We start from the raw sequence: 10,046 nt of genomic DNA, 5'->3' as shown, positions 1-10,046 counted from the left end.
TTTTTATGGCTTTTCTCAGTAACGGGATAAGATTTCCCCAAAACTCTATTATTTTTTTTTTTTAACTAACATTTGGAGTTAAAAATGCACCAATACTTTGAAAATATAGTTTAAATAGCATTTCAGAACTTGCACTGTAGTGTTTGTCCAAAAGAGGGCAGCCTTTACTTGGAGGAAGGCTATGGAGTTAATTTTGGTCCAGTATTGTTGCAAAAACAGATCCTGTTATGGAAATAAGAAATTGAGGGAAATAAAACTTTAAAAACCTTCTTAATTGGAAGAAGGCTGTGAGGAACTTTACTGTTTTACAAAATTATCATTTTTTAAATTTTATTTTGTCAGAAATTTCTTGCAAATTTTATTTCTTGTTTAGATTGAATCCTAATTGCCTTGTCTTTAAATTGTGTTTTACAGATTAGATTCAATTCACTTAAATCCAATCCAAATTCTCCTTCTTGACCATTAAAAATGTTGCTTCCATCCAGCAGACCAATACAAATGCAGCTTTGTTCCTTACCCCGGAGGAAAGCCTGCCCTTAGAAGTGAAGGAAATATCTGTAAAATAATACAAAATCTAAGAAAACAAAAAAAGTTACACTAAAAACCTTTTCTTCTTTTATTACGAATCTTTTCCATTCAAATTCTGGTTTGAATTTGTGTTTTTTCAAAATTCCATTCAGGTGCTTAGGACAATAATGGAGCAAAATTAACTCCATAGATGATGAGCGAACGTGTAATCAGACCACAGGTCTATAGGGGCAGGCGGGACTGGCTGCAACAAGATTTATATTTTGAGTTACTTGATTTTATAGAAAGAAGCTGAGGTGGAATTCAAGGTTTGAGGGTTTAAATCTTAATAGTAGGGTTGAAGCAAAGTCCTCCACCCATCCATCATCCAGGTCACACCAGTTCATGGCTTCAGCAGGGACCTCCTCTCCTTCCTGTCTCTCCGACTCTCCAGGTCTTGATGAAAGGCATTCTTTTCATGGAGAGGAACAGGACCTCTGGATCTGACGCAGTCTGGTTTTTTTTCCCAACAATCGGCTGCATGAATCTTCAGAATTAGACGGGTCTGTATGAAGGTAGATTTGTTTCTTTAGGATTCAATTTAAAAAAAAAATGCTTCAATCAAAAAATATATTTTCAATTAAAAACAACTTCACTTCAATTAAAAAAAAACTTCAAAGAAAAAAATTATTTCCAAAAATATAGCTGAGATAAAAAAATAAAAAATACAGTTGAACACTGCTTTTCTTTGATAGAAATCTATTTTTTTTTTAGTTTAAATCAACTTTTTCAATTGAAGTAAGATTGTTTTTAGATTGAACCATATAATAGGTAAGACATTTGTCTTTATCATTCAATCTAAGAAGAAGTTGCTTTAAACAAACAAACACAATCAATAAAAAAGTAACTTCAATGAAAAGATAAACGTTTTCAATCGTTTTCAATCGAAAATAGTTTTTGAATGCAAATAAAATATTGGAGAGTTAAAATATTGCATTGGAACACTTTCTTTTTTTATTTTTTTTATGTTTTCTTTGATAGAAGTATTCTTTTGTGTTAGGGACTTACATGGGTAGGACATCATTCAATTCCAAAAAAAATATTTTCATTTAAAGAAAAAAATTGTCAAATGCAAAAACAGTTCAGGTACAAATATTTTTTTCTTTGATACTTTTTTTTTCTTTATTGAAGTTAATGTGTTTTTAATTGAAAATATATTTTTTGATTGAAGCAACCATTCTTTAATTGAATAAAGAAACAAATCTACCTTCATAGGTCTGGATGTCTTACAGTGTTTTCATCTCTATCCTTTGCAGTTACATGTAACCATCACAGAGTGTCGCTTCATAACTTCCTCTTAGCATCCATGCTTCCTACCAGAGCTCCTTTCCTGTTAAAGTTCTCCCTTTCAGTCCTCCTTCTGTGTCTGTTCCTGTCTGCTGTGGTTTGGTCAAGTGGGTCAGGACTAGAGGTGTAAATCACACCCAACGATTCGATTATTTTTGATACTCAAGAATGCACCACAATTCGATTCGCTTAATTGGTTCATATTTTTCTTTTTACCTTACAGGCTAGACAATGTTTCAAATTTGAAATATGAAAAATAATAATTCCCATGTTTTAGAGATTCTGAAAGGCCTTGCAAGAGGATAGTGGCTAAAGGAAGCGAGGTAGGAGGGCAAAATAGGTTAAGCGCCATTGCAGCACGGAGTCAGACTTACGTCCGGGAGCAAATGGATAAAAATAGACCGGAGGGAGGAAAAAGATGAATCGATACTCTTGCGGACATGCCGATCCATCGGATCATCAGCTGTCGGATCGATGCATCAATACAAAACGATTATTATTTACACCCCTAGTCAGGACATCTGTAAACGACTCAGAAGAAGAATATTGAACTTTACAACAGAATGACTCAGGGTGGGAGCATAAAATATTTAACAGGCAGATTTTACAGCAGCTGCTGGGACAGGATGGAAATGAAAACTTAAATCCAGACTGAAGCCATTCGTTGGACCGCAGCATCAACTTAAACCAATATGGGGGGAGAGACGAGGGGTTCTGATCATCACAACTACTTTCTGTTCCTCCAATGCGTGAAAATGTAAAAAATAGTTTGCAGTTATGTAACAAATGGATCTAAAAAAGAAAGAGTGGGAGTCAGAGTGGGAGAATGCGGCAAATTAAAACTTCACTTCAGTTAATTAGGTCATTTCTTTTTTTATTGAAGCAGGAAGGCGACTATAGACATCATTAACTTAGGCAATGTGACTCGGTTCCCTCTGCAGAGGAAGGAGATCGATCTTTGGATGCTGGAAGAATAATTAGTTCAATATTTTTTACTTTTCTGAAGGTCCATTGTCGTCCTACGCCCCTCTTCTCCAGGAGGAGGTCATCCTGCAGAGGAACACCTCAGGCATCAGAGATCTGATTATGTTGATCTGTATTACAGCTGAGGGTTAGACCTAAAGCTAAATCAGGAGATTTACTCTTTTCTTCACCTTGACCTGCAGCAGAAACACTCCCAGAAACACAGCAGGAACATATGATAAAGGATCTAAGCTTAGCCTCTTGTTCTCTATGCCTCTTTTAAGTAAATCTGCTTGAAAAAATCATTAATTCAACACATTTTAGCAACTAAAATAATTAGTTTTAAACTCCACACTGTTATTAAGAGTCGATGGAGTTTAAACAGCAAAATAATCATCTAAAATGGACTTTGGGATTTAATATTTCTTTGATGGTTGCAATCCAAGTCCTCTAGGAAACCATAATGCAGCGCCTGAGCAACTGCTGTACTATATTTCATGCATAAATTGTAAAACATAAATCTTTTAAGGGGATTTTAGGTGATAAATCCGAACGGCTCTCTGAAGGAGACATTTTGACTCATTTTATCAACTTTTATCTCACCACAGAGGCTCTGTGTTCAGATAGAAGCCACGATTATCTTGAAAAAAATTATTTTTCTTTTTCCGCTCAGTTGCTTAGAATCGAAATGGGATTTTTATTGGCAAAGAAAATGTTCTCATCCTGTAGAGGAGCCTTTTCTCATTACACAGATGTTCATAAACTGGTCATGTTTTATCACCACTGGCTGGATTCTTTCTGCTGAATTTAGGAGACCGTCGAGCTCAAGTGGTTAAACAACCGGTGCCTCCTCTTCAGCAATCATAACAATCTATTTTAATTGTATTGAAGGTAGTTAAAGCAGAAACAGCAGCCTTTGTCGTTTACCAACTAAAAATGACTCAATCTTCTGCAAAGAATATATTTCAAGATAAGTGGGTGAAGCTTCTGGACTTTCAGGAAGTTCTAAGCGCTGTAGGATTAACAGGACATCATGGTGCCACCAATGCAGAGCTTATGTAATGGCAGCAATAGAGCCACTTCAATTCCAAGAGGAAGTTCTGAGGTCCAGTGTCCTGGTCAGGAGTAACACTCCGTCTGTCCTCATAAAATGAGCTGCAACACAAAAACACCATCACCGGGTTTGGGAATGTTACATCAGCAGTATTTGTTGCGTAATAAAACCTTTAAACATGTTGAATTAATCTTTGGGGGGGAAAATCTGCTGCTGTGAAAATGTAATATATGTCTGTTTTCTATTAAAAGACAGAAGTGAAGGGATGCTCCATTTCTGCCTAAGAAGCTTAGACGTCTGTGTCCTGCTGTTAAATACCATCATCCTGCAGACGGAACCCGTATTAAACTGCTGCATCATTCTCACGGCGCTTTCAGAGACGCAGACACCATGATGGATTTTTTCCCCGGCTGTCAGTCCCTGTTGATGCAGGGATTTTCAGCCAAATGTTTCCTCTGCAGCAGCTCCTCTGGTTTTAACCCGACAGAAGAAACAAATATTGAGCAAGTCGGATCAGGTCCATTTGTCTTTACGTTGAAACGGGTTTGTCTGCTTTGTGCAGACATGTGGCCTGTGTTCTCCTGCTCCGGCTCCCGTTATTATTTGTAATCTTTTGATCTCCAGAGATGATGATAATCCTGCCACATGCATCCCTGATTACCAGCATACAGGCTTCATGTCTTTAGCAACAGGCGAAGATGGAGAGGTGGAAGGACATCACTTGTATGGTTTTCTGAGTTTAAATATTAATCTAGCTATGATGCGTTCAGGAGAACCTGCAAACTTTAGATGTGCAGGTCTACTACTGGGTGAGATGATCTGAACTTTAGGAAATGTTGCATTGATCCGTAGGAAGAAGCATCTAGAGCAGAGGTAACCAATTAAAATCAGCTAGTAAAAGTCTGGAGACATTTTTAGATATAATCTGTTACTTTAAACAGTAACACTGAAATAAAATTAGGTGTTTATTCCTCTAAATAGAACTTTTTTCCATTTTAAAATCTAAGCTCTGTGTTTCCACCTTGAAGCTTTCTTTCTCTGGTTCTTTTTCTACAAAGAGATCACTTGTGACAAACTCTTTAAATAACACTTCATAATCTATATCTATTAAATAACCATGAGAAAGGACAACAGATTTTAATAGAAAATGTAATCTTACTCAGATCAGAGAAGTTGCTTTGAGTTACTGTCAGGACTCAAAACACTGGATCCAGAATTCAGGCAGACAGGCTGAAGTAATTTATAAACAGAAGAAAAGTTCTGCTTCTCGACAGGTAGGATCAGATGGCTGTGGTTATTAAGTTCAGTCCAAGCCCAAAAGAAGGACTGGAATCCAGCCTGATGATTTTCCATAGCACGAAACGGGAGCCGCCTAGAGAGATCCAGGTGTAGAACCCAAAGGTGCTGCAAAGCAGACCAACGAGCAGAAAACAGCTGGTTTACAGTTGCCTTCTGTGTCTCTGCTTTTGTCTCCTTGAACCCCAGTCGGCCTCGGCAGATGGCCGCTCACACTGAGCCTGATTCTGCTGGAGGTTTCTTCCTGTTAAAAGGGAGTTTTTCCTCTCCACTGTCGCTACAAGCATGCTTGGTGTGAAGGATTATCTTCGAGTCAATGAGTCAATGCAATTAGCTGGTTTTCCTTAGATAGAAACTTTGAATCAATTTGACTGTATGGTTTGGTTGAATTGTAAACTTCCTTGAGATGACGTGTTGTGAATCTCCGCTATATAAATAAACTGAAATGAATCGAATAAGAAAGAGAAACATATTTTTGCAGATCCCGGTGCCTCCTATAAAGTAATTTGTATGGGTAACTTTTCTCTTTGCTGGAGTCTTTTTTGTGTAAGTAATCATCTTGGAAGTTTGCTCTGTGCATATGCCTCTAAATGTCCGATAATATGCATGTCCTGCCACTCTCTTTCCGCAGCTCTGTAGCATTTACACTCAAAGTTACAGATTTTCTCCATTTCTCTGTGATCTACCCCATCAAAAGTTACTGTCCATATAGCCACCGAAGCCACCTGACTGATCCTGTTTAAAGTTCTGTTGTTTTTTGGGGGCTCCTATTGTCTCCTGCATCTGTGTCCTTATTTCCACGCTGTGTCCTATCTCATAACTACTTCTCTGCAGGCAGAATGTTTTTCAGACACCTTTAGGTCTAAATCTTGTGCCACCAGCTTGTATCTCATGAGGAGCTGATGTCTGTTCTGAATGTTTTGGAGAAGGTGGACCTTGGAGGTGGTTGTATTTCACCCAAAGGTGACTCAGGCAGAACACCAGCCTCGCCCAGTGATATGTGTTTTATTTCTTCACCCCCTCAGCCCTCAGTAGCCGGCTGTAAGGAGCAGAAATCGATGATCTCAGTCGGCCCATCGATCAGCGGATCCGTGCAGAATATTTTAGGAGGCTGTTTGCATCTTTAAAAGCAATCAAACTGCTCACACAGGGAAGCCCAGAGCACATTAAACTGAGGCAAACTTTTTTCAACTTCTCCTGGAAAAAGCAAAAAAGAATTCAGTTAAAATATTAAATCCACAGAACTAGATGAGATCTGCAAAAAAGCAGCTGACAAATGTTTTGCAGATGTTCATTCAGAGCCAGATTTACTTGTGAAATTTGGATCAATGTTTCTGCTGCATTTCTGTTCTCCTGAGTTTAAAGGTAAGACCGAATGGCTGGACATCCTGCTTTAGGATTTGATGGAGGGTCTAGTACAGATTTACTTAGGGACAAGCGTTTTTTTTTTTCTTTTTTCTTTTTTATGGGGACAGAATAAATAAATGAAACAAAACAACAGGCCAACATTTCATTATCTGTTTTACTGAGTGAGCCACAGAAACAAACAGCCTCAAGCAGCTCTTAATCAACAATCTAGTTGAATCAAGAGAGCGATCAGTTACGGTTTCTGCATCAGAGGATAACATTAGAAATTGACTTATGTTTTCTTTTTTTTTTCTACAGTGTCCTGTCTGGCAATGTGGCAATAAGACAAATGGAGCAGTGCGGCTATCGCCATAGTGTTCTGCTTGATTTATGCATATAAATAGCTTTATTATAATTCATGCAGGGAGTATTACAGATGATATGGACACTGAAATGTAATTAGAACAGGAAAGGAAAAAAAACAGGAAAAGGGAGAAAAGATGAAAGGAAAGAGGAGATAAAAGGGAGACAATGATAAAAAAAAAGAAAATGACCAATGTTTTCAGTGTAGGGGCCACAAGTGGGGCCAAAACGGGTTGTGTCGGGACTCCTTGGAAGGAGTCATGGTTGCATTCCTCACTGAAAGCTGTCCCAGACCATCACACCACCACCACCATGTTTGACAGCTGGTGTAAAATATATATGATATGCTGTTAGATTTCAGTTTGTAGTTCCTCCAAAGTCAGATATCATCTTTGAGAAACATTTTCAAAATTAAATAATTTTGATTTCTAATATTTAAGCATGGCGGACGGGGGGGGGGTTACCATTGCTAATGAAACTACTCTGTTTTCAGCCAGTTGCTTTGTTTGCTGCAGATTATAGTCCAGTTTAAATACAACTCAAGAGTCTGAAGTTCAGAGTCCAAGAGATGGTTTACCTCACATCATATTTAAAGCATTTAAACAGCAACCTATGCCTATAGCCATGTCTGTTGGTACAGCAAACAGCTGTCAGATGATTTGCGAGAAAAAACTTTGGAAGTAGCCCTAACTGACAGATTTATTCTACTTTTATTAAATCACTGAAATATCACTTAGATTAAAATCAGAAGTGTTTAATGAATTAAATGCAGACTGTTTTTTTTTTAGGTTTCCATCAACAATGTGGCTTATGGTGCCACCTGCTTACCAGAGCATTGGATCAACCAATAGGCTGAAGCAGTGCTCACGGATTAGTGGACCGAGATCCGGACCCAACCGGATCTGATTTAAAACATTAATAAATTACTGCATGGCAATGTCTCATTTCACTTGCATTGCTTCTCCTGTTTGTACTGTAAAGTCCTCCGGGACCAGGCTGCACATGATCCTAATCAGCCAATGAGCTGCTGTCAGTCCGGGTTGCTGCTGCTGCTACTTTTAGACACAGCAGGCAAACCTGTGGCAAGCCGGGCGATGGAAAAGGAGAAGACGATGAGAAAAAGAGAGCAGAGAAAGTGTGGACTGATGAAAGAGGTGCAATGAATTAGTGAAAGAAAAGTGAAATGGTGCTCAAAGATGATCCTGCAGATTTAGAGGATGTTTGGTTCAACCTGCTGCTGTGAAGCAGGATTCTCCACCATGAACAGAATCAGAAATAAATATGGATCCAGACCTTGAGCACCTTGATATGTGCTTTAGAATGGCTTTGTCTCCATTCAAACCAGGTTTAAATCCTTGCAGGGCAGCATAAAGCCCACTGCGAACATTAAGACAGAAAAAAGAAAGAAAGAAAAATAAATGGTCAGTTCAGGTGTTTTATAAAATATGTGAATCAGGAAATTGTCTATATACCAAACTGAACAATTAACGTTCTCTATTTTTTTTTAAAAAAAAACCTACATAACACATAGCCCAATGTGTCCACAATGTATAACATGGATGCATAAAAAACTCATTTTATTTCAGTGTTAAATTCTGTTTAGTGTAACGTATTATAATTAAAAATGTCTCCGGACCTTTACTGGTTATTTTCTTTATTCGGACCCCGTTGATTTTTAATTGGTTACCCCTGGGCTAAAGGATGATGTATATACTGTATTGGTTATATGTTTTTCTCCTTAGGTTATGACTAGATGTAGGTCACCTTTTTTATCCCGTTAGTCCTGATATTCATGCTCTGTTTCAATATTATAACAACTTAAGGTTGGTTTGGTTCATCACCTTCCACCAATAGAGTCACCTTTTTATATGAAGAACAAGGTTTTTAAAGGAAATTATGTCCAAAAGAGGCGGTAGGTTTTTTTTTTGAGTGAGGCTGATGTGCCTGTCCTCCACTAAGAGGATTATCTCACACAGCTTGTAACGGTGAGAGAACAACAAGCAGCCAGGGGCATAATAAACCTCAAATCTGGATTGAATCATCAGGCCGCTGGAGCAAGCCAGCATGGTTATAAGAGCAGGGAGAGAATGGAGAAACCATAGAAACTGTCACACTCCTGCACCATGTGACCAAAGTGTCAGCACCTGAACCTGTGAGAAGGTCAGGCTCAGACATGAGCTGCCGGGGAGGGCAACACTCATGGAAATACTTTTTTCCTTCTAACTCAGTATAGCAACAAGCACCAACTTTAATATGTTTCGACTCTACATGACGAACAAAAAGAAGTCCAAAATGGTGCAATTTAAAGATTTTTTTATCTTTTGTAATTTTTTTTAAATTTCTTTTTAAAGTGTGACTTGATTTGTTATCCAGCTCCTTCTATCAATATAGTGTAAAAAAAAAACAACCTTTGGCATCATAGCTGCAAGTTGGAACCAGAATCAGAGCCTGCTTTATTTAAATAATTTATGCTCACAAACAAGGAATATAAGGACATTTTAAATATATAAACATGAAAAAAGTAGAGTTTTCATTTTTTATATTAATGTTGCACCAATACCGATGCCAGTATTGCAAAAGTATTGCGGGATCTCGCAAAAGTTTATTTTTTCCCTCCATGTCCCTTTAGGGGCTCCGTAAGTTTAGCACCGTCCCTTTAGTGGCACCAAGTTAGAAAATGATCTAACTTCCTGCACACCTTCACAATAAAAGTCTTGGGCGTGTTTAACATGTCCTTAATTGTAAACAAGTTTGTTTAAATGTTGATTGTTTGTTGATTGCGATACGATCATGATGATATTACAAAAAGCAAAGATATACTTTTTAACTGCGCATATTCATTTGCACACAGCAATCTTAATATAAAGTTATTACCTTTGTGAAAGTGTAGAAAATCAGAGCATTTAGTTTTGTGCTGATAAAGTGAAATTCAGATTAAATCTCAATTTTTTTTAAATCTCAATAAAAACATGGATGTCACATCAAGACATTTAAGTTTTACATTTCTGCAGTCTCATGGCCGTTGCTTTGTTTGTAGAGATTTTAATTTTCTTAAAGGACTTTATGTGGATTTACTTCTTCATACCCCCTTTCAAACAATTTAAATTAATCAATGTCATTTCTCTGGTTTTATATACTGACAAGTCTATCTGGTGGAGGGTTTGTTTCT

The sequence above is a fragment of the Cyprinodon tularosa genome, unplaced genomic scaffold, assembly GCF_016077235.1.
Source record: "Cyprinodon tularosa strain WSP-4 unplaced genomic scaffold, ASM1607723v1 ctg552, whole genome shotgun sequence".
Taxonomy (NCBI): Eukaryota; Metazoa; Chordata; class Actinopteri; order Cyprinodontiformes; family Cyprinodontidae; genus Cyprinodon; species Cyprinodon tularosa.
This window is presented reverse-complemented; position numbering follows the sequence as displayed.